The following is an 18364-nucleotide window of genomic DNA, read 5'->3' as shown; positions in this document are numbered from 1 at the left end:
ATAAGTAAAGATTACCGTTTATTCCCTTGGTAGAGTTGTCACATAGCGCTTCCCAGTTTCCAATGGACGAGCTCATCCATGTATTCTTTGTCATTAAGTAAATAAATTAATATATCAGTATGTTATATTATTACTTAGTAATTTTAATGATAAGATTAGTTTTGATAAGTGTTAATACGGTGACTATCATATATTTTGTGTGCCAATTAAGATAATAGTAGTGCTAATTGACATATTTTACTCTCTTTAATCCATTCTAAATTATAAGTCATTCTACCTTTTTTAGGCTCCATAGCTTTTATGCATCTATACATACATCATATCTAGACACATAGCTAATGCTATGTACATAGAAAAGCTAGAAAGAGTAGTGTATACTTAGTAATAGTTATAATAATAAAAATAATTAGTCAACTATTCACATCTTATCTATCTAACCAAACAAAAAAAATAGCTTAGCTTATCCATCTAGCCAAACATGAAGTATTGATGAGCTCATCCTGAATCTATGGATGGTCAAAGTCCATCTAACTTTGCCCAAACCAAACTCACCCTAAAAGACAAAATCTCGCCTTGCGCAGCATCAAATGGCGTGATTTATCACTCTTAGTTCTTTACCTTGTCATACCTTCACACTTTACATATACAGTACAAATAGCAGCAGGTACACCAAAACAGGTCACTGTGCCTCCCCAAATGAAACTCTTCTGGCTGGCCACGACAAACAAACTGACTATCGGACCAATCATTCAGCATGCTATAATTAAATATTTGCTTATACATCCATACACTCGTACAAGATGTATTGATTAATTTGTTCAAAATGTGACAATTGTTACTGTCTAGCCATCGCAGCCATAATCACAATGATCACGTTCTCTCTTCCCTGCCTAACCTCCACATTGTGACTTGAACGGACGCTCAATGAACATTGATGGCCTTTCCCCCAGAATAGGAATGGGCATCATGTGCAAGTGTCTGAGACATTTTTCAAGAATAAAAAATTAATAGTAAAACAAAAATAGCGATAATGAGTTTGCAATAATATATATGATCAATGCTCATTTATGTTGATTTCAAATTCAAATAAAACACAAACAAATTATTATACTTCATATGTCGCAAAAAAATACTACACTTCATATTGATGTAGTGTAGGTATACTATTTCAACTTAATAGTGCACTTTTCTAGTGGCTAGTAGGCTAGTAGTTTAGTCAGAACACCCTCCTTGCTCACTCTCCATCACCGATCCTTGCTTGCTCTCCATCACCGTTTTCCTTGCTCGCTCTCCATCATTTACTCTTCTTGCTCTTATTATGTATATGCTTGCATCACTCCCTTTTCTTCTACCTCTACTTGGATGATTGATAACTGTAAGGTCACCACCCTAATGAAAAATATGGCCACAATATTCCTCCTACCCGCATAGCATGTCTTAGTAGCTTAGTCAGAACACCCTACTTGCTCACTCTCCATCATTTATTCTTCTTGTTCTCTTCTACTTGGATGATTCATGACTGTAAAGTCACCACCCCAATGGAAAAATATGGCCACAATATTCGTCCTACCAGCATAGCGTCTTGTATTCTTTTCACAAGCTCTAAGCAGCAAGCAGCATCTTCTATTGCTCTAATTAGTCTTCAGTCATTGTAAAGAAGATTGGTATTCTTGAATCTAAACCAATGAACACGACAATAGCAATGTTGTAGACTCCTTTGTGGGTAGGCAATACAGGCGCCGGGCTAGGAGGATCACAGCCAACAGCAGTAGTGGCTGAGGAAACGGTCGGGTTTAGAAGAGAATAAGTCTCCCATGCAATGGCTAGGAGTACTTGGCTATTTTTAGACAGCAGCATGCAGTCCTCTGTTGCTGTATGTGCGTGTGTGTGTGTGTTTGGCTCACCTTCTATAAGGGCCATTGAGTGGATGTAAGAAAGGCATCGAAGGAAATAGAACCTCCCAACGAGTGGGCGGGTTTTCCCCTTCGACGGTGTCCACAGGCGATTCAGCCGTGGCCACCGACGACGAACCCGCTGCCCCTTTGCCTCGCTATCCCTTGCGCTCCAACTCTCAGTCCCAGCACCTTCTCCACTCTCCCCTGCGTACTCATCGCCCACGCCGTATCAATTTGGCATCGGAGCCCTTTCCGGGTGCATCGACAACCATGTCCGGCACCCCCTTCGATCCTGCGGCCTTGGAGGCAAGGCTGGATAAGAAATTCGATCGCATGTTCGCCCAGCTTACCACCATCACCAACCGCCTCAACTCCCACGACCGGCGGATGGCGCGCATCGAGTCCGACAAGCCCGACGCAGGCAAGGGCACCGACGGGACCGATGATCATGTTGGCGACGACGTCAGCGACGTCGGCGAGGAGGAGGATACGCGCGGCTCAGAGCGCGATCGCGCCTGGGCAGCGTTCCGCGACCGCGTGATTCATGAACACGATGGCTCCGGTCGCGGGCCCTCACGCGAGCGGGACCACTACGACCGTCGCGACTACGGAGGCTACGATCGCGACTTCTACATTCGCGGCGGGCGCGAACGTCGCGGGCGCGACTTCGACCGCTACAACCGCGGCGGGCGCGACTTCGACCGCTTCGACCGTGGCGGGCGCGACTTCGACCGCGGCGGGCGCGACTTCGACCGTGCGGGCCACACCTTCGGCCGCATGAGCCACGACTACGATCGAGGAGGGCGCGAACACGAGCGTGGCAACCGCGACTACGACCACGGTGGCGGCCATGTCTTTGAACGTCACCGCGAACCACACCGGCCACCCAAAATTCCCTTCCCGACCTTGAACGGTGAGGCAGATCCCTTGACATGGCTGAACAAATGTGAGTTTTTTTCGCGGTCATCGTGTTCCAGAGGATGAGAAGGTGTGGATGGCTTCCCTGTACCTCGACGGCACCGCGGCGGAATGGTACTACCAGATGGAACGTGACTTCGGCATGGTTCCGTGGCCACGTTTCGTCGACTTCATCAACCTCCGCTTCGGGCCACCGATCCGCACTAACTCGATTGCGGAGATCAAGGACTTGGTCCGCACGGGATCCGTGGAGGACTACTCGCGGAGCTTCCATGCCCTACTCGCACGCTGCGACAACCTCGCCCCGCGGACGGTGATCGACATGTACACCGGCGGCTTGGGACAGCCGCTGGCCCACGACGTCGAGATGCAGCACCCCGCCAACCTCCAGCAGGCCATGAGCCTTGCGCTGGCGTTCGAGCAGCGCAATGCGGAGGCCTCGACTGTCAACAGTGCAACGACGCCGAAGGGCTCTGGCCGCCGCGCCATTGCCTCTGCCACCACTACTGCTGCCCCCGGTGCCACGCCGCAGGGTGGCAGGACGGAGGGCCCGCGGCCGCGCTTCCGCCGCCTCACACCGGCAGAGATGCAGGAGAAGCGCTAGAACGGGCAATGCTACTTTTGCCCGGAGCCGTACACCAAGGACCACAAGTGCGCCGCTAAGGGCGTCTTCCTCATGGACTTGGCGGATGACGAGGACGACCCCCTCGCCGAGATCAACGACGTGGAGATCTCCCTCCACGCGCTGACCGGCCTCAACGCCGCTGATGCTATGCTGCTGCAGGTCACGGTGGCTGGCGTACAACTGCGGGCGTTGGTGGACACTGGTTCCACCCACACGTTCATCCACTCCACGCTCGCACAACGCCTGGGCCTCATCGTCACGCCGCGTGCTGGCCTCAACGTCATGGTGGCCAACGGCGACCGGGTGCGCAGCCCGGGCGTCTGCCTTGCTACTCCGGTCACCATTGCCCGCGAGGCTTTCTCCATCGACTGTTTCGCGCTCGACTTGGGCGGCTTCGACCTGGTCCTTGGCGTCCGGTGGCTCCGGACGCTGGGGCCCATCGTTTGGGACTTCGCCGCCCAGGCGATGTCCTTCTAGTACAACGGCCGCTCCCACCACTGGACCGGCGTGAACAACCGGGGTTTGGCCGCTCGTGCCATTGCCGACCCCCGTACTGTACTGGAGGAACTGCTACAGTCGTACCACGACATCTTCGAGGAACCCCGTGGTCTGCCACCACCACGCCGCCACGACCACAAGATTCACCTCCTGCCGAACACGCCACCTGTGGCGGTGCGCCCGTACCGTTACCCGCAGCTCCTTAAGGATGAAATCGAGCGGCAGTGCGAGGACATGCTTGGCCAAGGGATCATCAGGGAGTCGACCTCACCATTTTCCTCCCCGGTGCTCCTGTCCGCAAGCACGACGACAGTTGGCGCTTCTGCGTCGACTACCGCGCCCTCAACGACGCCACTGTCAAGGATAAATTCCCGATCCCGGTGGTGGACGAGCTCCTGGACGAGCTGAAAGGTGCCCGCTTCTTCACCAAGATCGACTTACGCAGCGGGTACCACCAGGTGCGCATGCATCCGGACGACGTCGCCAAGACAGCTTTCCGGACGCACCGTGGGCATTTTGAGTTCCTTGTCATGCCATTCGGCCTCACCAACGCGCCTGCCACCTTTCAAGCACTAATGAACGACATCTTGAAGCCATATATTCGCCACTTTGTGCTTGTATTCTTTGATGATATTCTCATCTACAGCCACTCGTGGGCTGAACACTTACAACATGTCAAGGTTGTGCTACAGCAGATGCGCGACCACCGTCTCTTCGCCAAGCGATCCAAATGTTCCTTCGGCGAGCCTCCTGTGGCCTACCTCGGTCACATCATAACCGCCGAGGGGGTCGGCATGGATGCTGACAAGGTCGCTGCGGTGGAGGCCTGGCCAAAACCGCACTCAGTCCGGGCGCTGCGCGGGTTCCTCGGCCTCACCGGATATTACCGGAAGTTCATCGCCGGGTACGGCGGTGTGGCCGCACCGCTGACTGCTCTCCTCAAGCGGGAGGCCTTCACCTGGACAACGGACGCCGAGGAGGCTTTCATCGCCCTCAAGAAGGCGCTGATCACCGCGCCTCTCCTTCAGCTCCCGGACTTCACCAAGCGGTTTGTGGTGGACTGCGATGCGTCCGGCGCTGGGTTTGGCGCTGTGCTGCACCAAGGAGATGGTGCTATTGCATTCTTCAGCCAACCGGTTGCTCCCCACCACGCCAAGCTGTCGGCGTATGAGCGCGAGCTCATTAGGCTAGTCAAGGCTGTTCGTCATTGGCGGCCTTATCTCTGGGGTCGGGCGTTCACCGTCCGGACCGACCACTGGAGTCTCAAGTTTCTCCTCGACCAGCACCTGACAACTATCCCTCAGCACACGTGGGTGTCCAAGCTGTTCGGGTACGACCTCACGGTTGAATACCGCGCCGGGAAGCTGAACACCGTCGCCGACGCGCAGTCCCGCCGTGATGAGGAGGTGGCGGTCTTGGCTCTGACCGGGCCCCTCTTCACTGACTATGACACCCTGCGTGCTGAGCTGCAGAACGATGCAGCAGCCCAGGACCTTCGCCAACAGCTCGCTGCAGGCACGGCACCAGACGGTTGGCAGTTGGTCGATGGCTTGCTGCTCTACAACGGCCGTGTCTTCGTTCCGGAGGGCTCAGTCTTGTGGCCACAGCTACTCCGTGATGCTCATGAGGCCGGCCATGAAGGTACCCAGAAGACTCTCCACCGGCTACGAGCTTCCTTCTACAGCAGCCGCCTCCATCGCCTTGTACGCGACTTCGTGCGGGGCTGCGCAGTCTGTCAGCACAACAAGACTGAACATCTCCACCCGGCAGGCCTTCTCCAGCCCTTGCCTGTGCCAACCCATGTCTAGAGTGACATCGCCATGGATTTTGTGGAGGGCTTTCCACGGGTTGGCGGGAAGTCAGTCATCCTGACAATCGTCGATCGCTTCTCCAAGATGGCTCACTTTGTGGCCTTGAGCCACGGCCACCCCTACTCCGCACAGTCTGTGGCCCGGGCTTTCTTCGACAACATTGTTCGGCTTTATGGCTTCCCGTGCTCGATTGTGAGCGATCGTGACCCGGTCTTTACCAGCCACTTTTGGGAGGAATTATTCAAGCTTGCCGGCGTCAAGCTCCTGCGCAGTTCTGCTTTCCACCTACAGACAGACGGCCAGTCTGAGGTCACTAACCGCATCATCGTCATGTACCTGCGGTGCCTTGCTGGAGACCGTCCCCGTACATGGCTGCAGTGGCTTCCTTGGGCAGAGTTTTGCTTCAACACTTCACACCAATCAGCCCTTCGGACTACACCATTTGAGGTTGTCTATGGCAGACCGCCTCCGGCTCTGATGTCCTACACACCAGGCGCGGTCCGTGTGGCTGCTGTTGATCGTCAGCTCCGCGATCGTGATGTCTTCCTGGCTGAGATTCGGGAGCGTCTCATCTTGGCTCAAGACACCATGAGGGAGCAGCAGAACAAGAAACGTCGCCATGTGGAGTTTGCTGTTGGTGACTGGGTGCTGCTACGCCTGCAGCAGCGCACAGCGGTGGGCATCACGGCTGCCTCACCCTCGAAGCTTGGGCCACGCTACTTTGGGCCCTATCAGGTCATCGAGCGGCTTGGTGCGGTCGCTTATCGTCTGCAACTACCACCGAAGGCACGCATACATAATGTCTTCCATGTCGCCTTACTGAAGAAGTATGAGGGTGACCCACCTGCTTCAATCATGCCATTACCGGCCATTCTTCGGGGTCGTGTGGTGCCTACTCCGTCTCAGGTGGTTCGCGCTCGTCTGAACCGAGGCCACTGGGAGCTGCTGGTGCAGTGGGAAGGCTGCACTGCTGCTGATGCAACTTGGGAGCCGATCACAGACTTCAAGGAGCGCTACCCAGCGTTTCAGCTCGTGGACGAGCTGTTTGTTGGGGAGGAGGGAAATGTTGTAGACTCCTTTGTGGGTAGGCAATACAGGCGCCGGGCTAGGAGGATCACAGCCAACAGCAGTAGTGGCTGAGGAAACGGTCGGGTTTAGAAGAGAATAAGTCTCCCATGCAATGGCTAGGAGTACTTGGCTATTTTTAGACAGCAGCATGCAGTCCTCTGTTGGTGTGTGTGCGTGTGTGTGTTTGGCTCACCTTCTATAAGGGCCATTGAGTGGATGTAAGAAAGGCATCGAAGGAAATAGAACCTCCCAAAGAGTGGGCGGGTTTTCCCCTTCGACGGTGTCCACTGGCGATTCAGCCGTGGCCACCGACGACGAACCCGCTGCCCCTTTGCCTCGCTATCCCTTGCGCTCCAACTCTCAGTCCCAGCACCTTCTCCACTCTCCCCTGCGTACTCTTCATCGCCCACGCCGTATCAAACAAAAAGCCAAAGGTAAAGCGCAGCAGCGAGTATGGAGCTGTGTATTTACCTGTTCTTGAGATTGGAAATACATGAATGGAGTATAGTGTAGAAAATTTGAAACCCTTGATGTGTATATATCAGCATATCTACAGAAAATGCAAAATTAGTTGCATTCAGTTTGGAGTCCATACAACATTTTTCCTTGCTGTCAAAAATTATAGCCACTCACTTTTCAATTTGCCTGGTCAGATGACTCTTATCCCATAGGCCAGCACGTGACAACCAGCCCCATCTTAAGAGGAAAAAGAAAAACATACTTGCTTAGCTTACTTTTCTAACAATTATAAAGAGATAAATACCAAGAAATTTAGACCGATAAATTGATTACATACATGGAAATTAAAATCATACAAACTGGAAATCAGAAGCAGAAATAGGTGCAATGATGTTTGAAAGCAGTTATTTATGTAAGAAATATATGGGATAATAGATCTGAACACCCAGATTTGAAGGATTTCCCAAACTCGCTACAAGATTAAGAATTTACATCTTAATAGTGATTGATGTACCTTTTATTGAAATGTTCTCCATCTGCTTCTAGCATTTTCCAATCTTTTCATCTAATCTTTGCATAACAATGAGCAACTTTTGCATACTTTCCGTAAGTTCCTGTTCATCCATACAAGTTGCAGCAAGCGTCTGAAAAAAACATGTATATCAGTGCAAGCATCTTGAGAACTTTACAAAATCCCTGAGTCCTAGAAACTAAGCCAAAATCACCAGTTTATCTTAATTTTTGGTTAAGATGTATAACAATTCATACATGGCAGCAGTGCACTGCTGAAAGTAATACAAATGTTAAAGTTTCAAACATCTGAGAAGGACATTCATCATGCTGAAGCTCACTAAAGCGTCAGGCTTCACTCTAGTACCTGTGCAGGACGTGAATTAGAGCGCCTCTGCAGAGCCAGGCGAAGCTGGTTAAAAAGATCCCCCACATTTTCTTTTTGTTGTATAAGTGTAACAAGCTTTTCTTTCTGATCATAGCTTTTGACCAGTGCATCAAACTGCAAACACAGAAGAGGATATTGGTCAACAAGAGACTACAACTCGATTGGCTACATAGTACCGACAGCATAACAAATTGTGGCCTATCTAGGTTTGCTTCCACATTAATTCAGAATCAACAGATGCATATACTTGATAATGGTCAGTATAAGTGTATCACCAGCATATTGGAATTAAGGTGTTGTTTGGTTGATGCAGTGATAACATAGATGTAAATGTTAACAGATCACACTGCAATTAGCGATGGAATGGGCGATCCCATTGATTGTTTGGTTTCCCCATGTAATGGTATATGTTACCATGTGGAAGAAAAACAATTTGAATGAACCTTCCTGAAACACCTCAGGTCTATGGCAACAATGTGCTCTGTCATTCCTGGTCTTTGCCATTTCATTAAATAGGAAAAAAAGGTATAAAGAAAAAACACTCAAAGATGATGCCCTAACCTCAAAGGCCACCACAAGTTCGCAATGGCGGAATGTAAAATAAACGCACCATGGACAACAGAAAGATGGCCACAGCACACAGTTAGAACCAGGGAGGGAGGATATATTAGCCCCATGACCAAGTTCCCAAGATCCCTAGTCCCAGCAGCACACCGGACAGTTACTTCAATCACCGTCCTGACCACCATATCATAGGAGTGGCATTGTTAAAAATGCAATTGTTATGATGCTTCCACGGCTCCCAAGCAGCAAGGAATGACTTATCATTTGGAATGGAGGGAGTACAAGGCAAGGCAAATCTAAGAGTCCTGATACCGTTACTCAAATGAAATGAATCAAAGAAGTTTTTTTTTCAAAAATTCCTTTAAGAAATAGGAAATGCAATGTGAGATGGAAAAATACCGCAGACAGAATCAATAAATGTTCAAAAGAAAGCTTCATCCTGCTAACCAGAAATTAAAATGGTACTGTAAATCTGTAATACCTAATGCTCTACACATTGTCATTATTTTTTTTAATTGGTCAGAAAAGGTGAGCAAACTAACCTCATCTTCTAGTTCTCTGCAGATTAATGCTGTCCTCCATCGTAAATGAACTTTTGACTGGCTTACATCTGTGTAAATATGGTCCCCAACATATAATATCTCATCCCCATGAATGTCTAGTGATTTCTCAACCATCTGAGCACTACCACCAGAATATAAGCCACCTAAATACCGATTTCATAAAAGGGGTAGCAAGTCAGTCACAAAACTGGCAGTGGATAATAGAGAAGAGCATATCGAAGAAAGAAACTAAGGTTGCAGGATCTAGTCTAGTGACATAAGAAATTACGCATAAGAGTTGGAGTAGCTCTTGTTTTATTCCCCAATCCAAACTCTCCCTTCTCCATTTCAGAATAAAAATGAAAAAAAAATCATATCTGCACTAAAGAAAGACAAGATCCAAGCACCAAAATGGGAAAACAACATGGTGCTTGCACATCAGAACATCCAAACTTCTGCACAACAAAGACCAACATGTGGTTCTGCTGTCGATAAGCAATGATGTTACAACTTCCGCTAAAAAAAGGAACAAGTATACTTTTTCGCCCCTCAACTTGAGTTTGTCTAATTTTTACCCTACCTGCAAAACCAGGTAATCTTGGCACCTCAACTACCAATACCGTTCAACTTTGGCACCTCAGCCTAGTTTTGGTGGTTTTCCAGTAACTCGGGCCCAGCATGGGCCCACATGTAAGGTACTCCATCCATCTTTCTCCCCCCCCCCCCTCCTTTTCTCACCACCGCTGTCCCCATCTCCTTCCCTCCTCTGTCTATATGCCACTGCCGCCTCTCTCCCACTCCGCCGTCCACAGCACCACGTCCAACCGTACCAAAGGAGACATGCTCTCAGAGCATGTCCACCTCCTCTTTATCTTCTCCACCAGTCCTCCATCGCAGCCTCCTCCTTCCCTCATCCAGTGCACAGCAAGATTGCCCTCACAGCTGTCCCCACGGCCGATGGTGCTCCATGGCATGGGGGTGCCCTTTCTCTCTCTTGTCCACCCAGGGGCTGCATCGAGTTCGGCCATGGCACACCTCCTCTGTCTCTCCATCTCTCTGGTGACGAGCAAGGGACAGTCTGCGGCAGCACACATGTACAAGGCGGCGGGGTGGTCCGCACACAGCAGAGGTGACTGCAGCGGGGCAAAAGCGAGCACTCTGGATATAGCTATGGGAAGCGGCGTTGGGAGAGAGGGAGGTGGGGAGGGAGAGATGGAGCATATGACAGGTGGGCCCAAGCTATTTGAAAACCACCAAAACCAGACCGAGGGGTAAAAACTGAACAACATTCAAAGTTGAGATGCCAAAGTTACTAGTTTTGTAGTTTGGGGTTAAAAATAGACAAACTTAAGAGTTGAGGAGGCCAAAAATGGATTTGTTCCGAAACAATATGATGTTGCAACTATAAATCATCTTAGATAGGGAAGCTACCATGAAAGAGTGCCCCCCCTCCCCCTCCTTAAGTTCTTTTTTTGGCTTCGATTCATTGAGTTTTGAAGAAAAATGAACATGATGCTAGAGCATAATGCATATTCGCAGTTTGAAACGAAACATGTCCCTTCACAGTGACAGAAAAAGAATTATTGGAGGTTCTATCAGTTACTGGTTCACAACAGTAATGGCGTGAAGAATTTGACCTGACTTTACTTTAAAACAGGGGCGCATCAGCCCATCATCTGTTACAACCTCATATAATGGATGTGAAAGCTGGAAAAACTCTGGCTTCCTTGCGGAGACTATAACCTATAGTAAGAAGGAATCAATGGATATTAATAAAGTTTCCAGTATGTTGTAAGCAATGACTGTTAAACAGTCACTTCTACAAAGCTGGTATAAGGGAGAGAGATAAAACTTACCATTTCAAAAAGATCTCTCCATCCCACATCATTAGGAAGAAAGCGATTGAATGCATGATTCATCATTTTGTTTGTATAATGGAAATCTGAATTAGTAATGAGAAGCAACTTTTTTCCAGCCTGATAGATTGAAAAGGCAGCATATCAGTACAATGGTTCTATTACTTTGAATTGATCATATGGCACCATAAGGTGGAACTGTGCTAACCTCCTTTTGATCAAGAAGAGCTAAAGGAAGTTCTGGATCAGGCTCTACAAACCGCTCAGGCTCAGCCATTATTTCTCTCTACATTTCAACCAGCTAAAGAAGTTTTCAGAAAAAAAAATAATAGTCATATATCATAATCATATTATGATTAACGGAAGAGTACCTTAAGTTGGCCTTCTACATGTGCTCGAAAAAGTGCTTTGGAAACAGCCTGGAAAAAAAAACGTACACCAAACTTCGTTTATTACATAGCAAAAGTGGACAAGGACAAAAGTTCCACAAGTCAGAAGAGACATTATCTCTTTCTGTTTCTGTATAGACTAATTCTTTTACTTTATTTTTAATATAATATAGTAATAGCAGGTCTCTACGCTGATGTAATCCCTTCAAAGAGATGAAAAGGAAACAGCAGTGCTCATTACATTGTACAGTCCTTTGTAATCCAATGGCCCAAGTTCAGCTGGCACCAATCCCTGATCTAACTTGTCGACCATCTGAAGAAAATTGCAATATCCAGGTTCAGTTCAGACTTGAGAAATGTTTAGTGTGAGAGATCGCATGCAAATTCAGAATGTCTATATATCATTTGAAAAACACTACAACTACTCCCGGGATGAATCAAAACAGGATTGATTGTGTTGATGTGTGTTGATGTGTATTGATATGGAATAAATACATTCAGATTTCTGAGCACACATCATGTTTCTTTGATGGGCTCCAAATTGTGATTTATTCTGCCGAGGACAAATCAAATGCCAATGTATTACCAACTTCTGTTTGATGCTACTACAAAGTACAAACCCCACTACTAACAAACAGAAGGATCATAACATAATCTGGTTGTTAGATCATCAAGAGACATGTCTACCCTTACATCTACATATTAAATTAATTTCCAAATCAGTGAGGTAAAATATGGCCAAACTCCAAGTCCTTAGAAGGCAAAGGCACGGTTATTCAAGGATGAAAGAGCAGAGAACATCATACTACTAGCAAAAAATATTTCAGCTGGCTTGCTTAGCATAGTATCTCATCTGAACTTGAACCATTTCTGCAACTCTCGCCAAGTCTTTATGCTTTGGCTAATCTAGACAAATACTTAGCTTCTGGAAAATATAACTCAGTCACTTGGAAATCAACAGAGAAACCATTAGCTCCCTGGGTACGCTAATGAGAAAGATGGACATGGACTTAAATAGTTGAGATGTCAAGTGACATCACATCACATAAACACTGGAATGACTATATCATATAAAAGGAAGAGGTAAGGAAACCTGCATGAACATGACAGCTTCTGAAACAGAGAAAAGGGTGTTAAGAAACTCCCATCGACTTTCTTTCCGCAGGTCCACCAATTCTCTTCCATATATTTCACTATTCAAAGACATGAATTAGAGTTCTCATCTCTGAAGCCCAGAAACTTTGACAAAATGTGTTACCTATACCTCACAGCACGAGTGGAAAGCATCTGAGTACCATGCATGGCCCTCTTAACGTAGCCAAATCGATCAGCTTTAACCAAGTTTCCCTTCTCTTTATCAATAATAAGACCTCTTATGACCTGTGACACAGCAATTGCATCACTAGAGGTGATGTGTGTGCTTCAAGGTATTATAAAAGAAGTGCGCAGCAGGCACTACCAGCTCAGGGTCAAATTTAAGGTCATCTACTGGGAAACCCATGCTCTTGAGGTTGTCCATCCCATAGTCATATGCACGTCCTTCCCAGGCCTGCAGAAATGTTATGTCATTACCATAATATTTGCATTGAGCAAAATTATACTAGCTCCAACCCAAATATAAGCCCTAGGTTTTATCCTATGTCAAACTATTATTTTACCCTTTGACCATCAATAGCTAAAATTCATATACATTGACAACATAAGACTGATGTTAGTAGATTCATCATGAAAAAATACTTCTACAATATATAACCCTTCATATTTGAATTTGACACCGCATATATTTACATAGAAATTAAGTCAGTGTACAAATGGGAATATAGGGATTGGAGGAAATATTTATATCTAAAAGTATCTACATTACAAACACATTGAAAACTCACAGCATCTAACCCATGACATGAACTTTATGAAGAAAAAATTAAAGGAAAAACAACTTTAATTGGCACTTGAAAATTTATATCACTCATACGCTATCCTTTGTTGTTACCAGTCAAATCAGCTCAACATAATTACAGAGTTTTCTAAAAGTGCAACTCCTGGTATCAGAAAAGTTTATAGGCGAATCAAGAAAATGGGCCATGAAGTACCATCACATTGTAATGAATTAATGTATAATCCATATCATAGCCAACCACACTGATAGATCGAAGATTTAGTGTCCTGGTGCAGAAAATTCCGCGAGAAGAGTGTCTTACTGAAAATGGGGCCTGCATTTTTAGCAAATTGATGTTAGTACTGTTTTCGGAAGTCTGACTGGTTTTCTCATCATGATAATACTCAAACAAGATATGATTGGCAAAGGGGCAACCAAACATGGAAGTTCAAGAACAAAGTGCTAGAATGTTAGCAGATAGAATATAACTGCAAAATTAATTCTGATTTACAATGAAAATAGTATTAGCGAGTTTGATTATAGCTTGTCTTTCAAAAGAATCAATGCTTTTTGTCTATTCCTCATTTCCTTGGAATGTGTTAGCATTTCCATGGTCAATGTATTCACTGAAGTTATATTCCACTGAATGTTGGAGCTTTTGTTGCTAGAAAGGCATGTCTCTTGTATCTTAATCATAAAAAAGGGAACGCCTTGTCAAGAACCATCATGCAAAAAAATTATCAAACCATTTGACAACAGTTATCTTGGGATGCATTTTGTAGTAAATCTTTTTTTTCTCAAACACGCAGGAGAGCTGTGTATCTTTGTATTAAGAAGAAATGGTCCATAACCCTTACAATTACACACCCAACTTGGGATGTATTTTATAGTAAATCTTTTTTTTCTCGAACACGCAGGAGAGCAGTGTATCTTTGTATTAAGAAGAAAGAGGGTCCATAACCCTTACAACACACACCCTTGATTTTTTTGCTTGTGATTACATTAGTGCCCTTTTCTTACAGCAATGGATACATCTAACGACTTTGAAAACTGAAAGGTCAATGCAAGAGAAAATTTTCCTTTCACCAATAAGAGAACCCTCATTCGCTTCTGCCAGGAAGAAAAAAGGGCTGTTGATGCTTCACAGGTTTTCGATAACCATCTCTTTTTGCCATTACTTGATGGTCAAAAATCATAAAGCTCAACTGCCACATTAGTTTTTCGATAAAAATAAAGGTCGTGTAGGCTGACCATGAGATTGTGAGACCATTGCCACAATTTACTGTCAGGGATTGTGATGACTGACTGCATCCACTACAAGCCAACAGTTTGATTCTCGCCTGCTAGAAACTATAAATGCCTACAATAGTAGAGTTCACACCAGGCATGAAGAGTAGTGATTTATTCTTACACATGTCAACTGACTCTTACTCGACTAAATTCTAAGCACATGAGTGGTCAAACATCTCTGGCTCATGGAATTCTAGTGGTAATGACATTTAAAGAAAAAAGTGTGTAACAGAGTGGAGGTAAAAAAAAATCGCTACTACGATTTTATGATGGTAAGGGTATATATAAGAGGAAGTACTGACCCCTTATTCCTTAAGTTTCGTCTAAATTCCACAACATAACACAGTTGTATAGGTTACTGGTAACTAAACATTAATTGGTGACAACATCAATGAGTTCTGCACAGGAAACATGAATAGAAACAGAAGATGCAAACCGAACATCAACAAGGACAAGATAATGCTTAAAAGGATAGAACCTTACTGCAATTCCCAAGTCATGAAGCAATGTTTCAGCTTCTCCCGCTTCCTTCCAAGCTATCTCCTCAATAGGACCATGCAAAGTTGACTTGCCGTTCCCACCTAAAGTTAAAGCAGCTATGAAAAATTACAAAGTTATCATGATCCAATTTTGATGATGTTGCAGCATATATTCCAATTAGCCATCAGGAGAGACCGTCTACTTATAACCACGTAAGAATATAGTGGCCATGCTTTTTGTCTCACAGTTGTACGAATCACCATCGATTACCCGCATGAACTCAAAATTAAGGAGATCCAGAGCTCACCAAGCGCCTCGAGGCGCTCCCTCCGCACGTTCAAATCCCCCCTGGTGCTCTCCCCGAGGTAGTCCACGTCCGAGAGCCCCGACGAGGTGACCGAGAAGTAGGACTCCTCCTCGTCCTCGAGCCCGTCCTCCTCGTCCCGCTCCCGCTCCCTCTCCACCGCAACCGGCCTACTGGCGTCGAGCGCGCGGCACCTGAGACAGATGGGAGGGCGGAGGCGGGGGGGAGCTCTGAGCAGGCTCCGTGGCCGCAGTGGATATACGGAGCTATGCGGAAGCGACGGCCGCGGCGGGGCCCGGGGGCAGAGGAGGAGCACAAGCTCGGCGCCGGCGTCCGCCATTGTTTGCTGCGAGAGCTTAAGCGAAGACCGGATGGGGAAGCAGAAGTGGGGCCAGCAAAGCCCAGGCCTTGTTTACTTCCCAGAAAATTTTGCAAAATTTTTCACATTCCCCGTCACATCGAATCTTTAGACGTATGCATGGAGTATTAAATATAGATAAAAATAAAAACTAATTGCACAGTTTGGTCGAAATTGACGAGACGAATCTTTTGAGTCTAGTTAGTCCACGATTGGACAATATTTGTCAAATACAAACGAAAGTGATACAGTGTCCGTTTCCCAAAATTTTTCGGAACTAAACAAGGCCCCACTCATGAATTTCACATCGTGTAGCAAAACCTGTTTAAGGCCTTGTTTAGTTCCCAGAAAAATTTACCAGAAAATTTTACAAATTTTTTCAGATTCTCTGTCACATCAAATCTTTAAACGCATGCATAGAGTATTAAATATAGATAAAAATAAAAACTAATTGCACAGTTTGGTCGAAATTGACGAGACGAATCTTTTGAGCCTAGTTAGTTTATGATTGGACAATATTTGTCAAATACAAACGAAAGTGCTACAATTTCTATTTTGCAAAATTTTTTGGGCCTTGTTTAGTTCCCAAAAAATTTTGCAAAATTTTTCAGATTCCCGGTCACATCGAATCTTTAAACGTATGCATGAAGTATTAAATATAGACGAAAATAAAAACTAATTACACAGTTTGGTCGGAATTGACGAGACGAATCTTTTAAGCCTAGTTAGTCTATAATTGGACAATATTTGTCAAATACAAACGAAATTGGTACTATTCATATTTTGCAAAAAAATTTGGAACTAAACAAGGGCCTTTTCCAAAAAAATTTTGCAAAATTTTTCAGATTCCCCGTCACATCGAATCTTTAGACGCATGCATGGAGTATTAAATATAGATGAAAATAAAAACTAATTGCACAGTTTGGTCGAAATTGACGAGACGAATCTTTTGAGTCTAGTTAGTCCATGATTTGACAATTTTTGTCAAATACAAACGAAAGTGCTACGGTGTCGATTTTGCAAAAAAATTTGGAACTAAACAAGGCCTCTGTTTACCGTCCATCACATTCATTATTTAGACACATGTATCAAGTGTTAGAAATCATTTACTCGATTGCTCACAATTATACTCACAAACATAGAAATTTGAGACACTAGAAATGTGAGGAAAGAGTTTGCTTCTCTTTATTCACTTTCCTGGTTTGTTCTCCATGTTACAATGGTGAAGGTTTGTTCTCCATGTTACAATGGTGAAAGGAGCCTCCTATTTATAGGAGAGGAAGCTGAACTTTGCTAGTGTGAAAGCTAAGACTTTTTTCTCGTCATCATTTAATTGGCTACCACTCAAAATCCCTTGTACACATTGCTTTTGGACTTTGATTCACAACACTCCCCCTTGGCCAATTACATGTGTGTGCCTCGTTAAAAACTCCTCCCAAAACCCCAATGGGAAAAAAGTAGGAGAAAAGAGTACATCACACGCATCGCTTATGTTGCACCTGTTGCTTCGTTAAAAACCTTGCATGAGAAAATCCAGTAGAAAAAACTCATCAAGGAAAAAAGAGTACAACAGTTGATGTTCAGGTCGATCTTCAAGACCGACTCGTGATCTTTAGGACCACGGTCATAGATTATGTCTTTGGGGCTGGTCTCCCCCTAAACCCTGCAACCCTCTAAGCCGCCTCATACCAATTCTATGAATGCACCTATAGAAGCTAGAGGCGGGTAGAGATTTTATAAAAAGATCTTTGCTTGCAGGATATTTATCTTCCCGCTCTTCTGGAGCTTACGGGGATAAAAGAGTTTTGGAGCAATATGCTTCGTGATATTGCTCTTGACATAACCTAGGCACATCTGTGCAACACAAGCCACATTATCTTCATAGATAATGGTGGGGGTGTCGGCGACGTTCAAACCACATGACTTCTGGATGTGATTGATCATTCGTTGCAACCAAACACATTCTCGTGCAACCTCATACAGAGCAATTCTCTCAGAGTGGTTGGTCGATGTGGCAACCAGGATCTGTTTCACAAACCCCCAGGAAATGGCTGCACCACCACAGAGAGAGACAAAACTAGTCTGTGATAAATAATTGCAAAAAAGTAAATTATAGTAAATATGCGGAAATTAAATAATTGCAAAAAAAAGTAAATTACAGTAAATAAATATAACTTGCAGTAATATAAAAAACTTACAATAAAAATAAACAGTCATGCCATGTAAGGACTTCAAGCCTTAACAATTTTACGAGCTTCTGGCCACGTAGTGATATGACATAGTAAACTGTAGATTCACTATTTATTGTTTTCGGACTTTAGATCATATGTATGTGGCTTCAGGCCACTGTGCATAGACCAAATAATTTGTGAGCACAAGGCTTCAGGCCTTTGTAAAACGGCTTCGGGCCGTCTAGATATGTGGTCTAGTACACATAGATCAAAATAAGAATGCACTTGATTGTAATCTTCAGGATTACAATTAGGTGTAATCTTCAGGACTACACTTTAATTTTTCGTATGTAATCTTCTGG

At 45.4% G+C, this 18364-nt stretch overlaps 1 long non-coding RNA gene and 1 pseudogene across 1 annotated transcript; one reads left to right on the top strand and one right to left on the bottom strand.

Annotated features, from left to right (window-relative positions):
* Positions 376–15870, bottom strand: LOC8085795 (annotated as a pseudogene).
* On the top strand, positions 8293–8647 carry LOC110433876. The gene is made up of 2 exons (XR_002451272.1): positions 8293–8428; positions 8513–8647. It is a non-coding gene; the product is annotated as an uncharacterized LOC110433876 (long non-coding RNA).

This window comes from Sorghum bicolor, chromosome 3 (assembly GCF_000003195.3).
Source record: "Sorghum bicolor cultivar BTx623 chromosome 3, Sorghum_bicolor_NCBIv3, whole genome shotgun sequence".
Classification (NCBI taxonomy): domain Eukaryota; kingdom Viridiplantae; phylum Streptophyta; class Magnoliopsida; order Poales; family Poaceae; genus Sorghum; species Sorghum bicolor.
The sequence above is the reverse complement of the archived record's forward strand: the minus strand, read 5'-3'. Positions and strand labels throughout refer to the sequence as shown.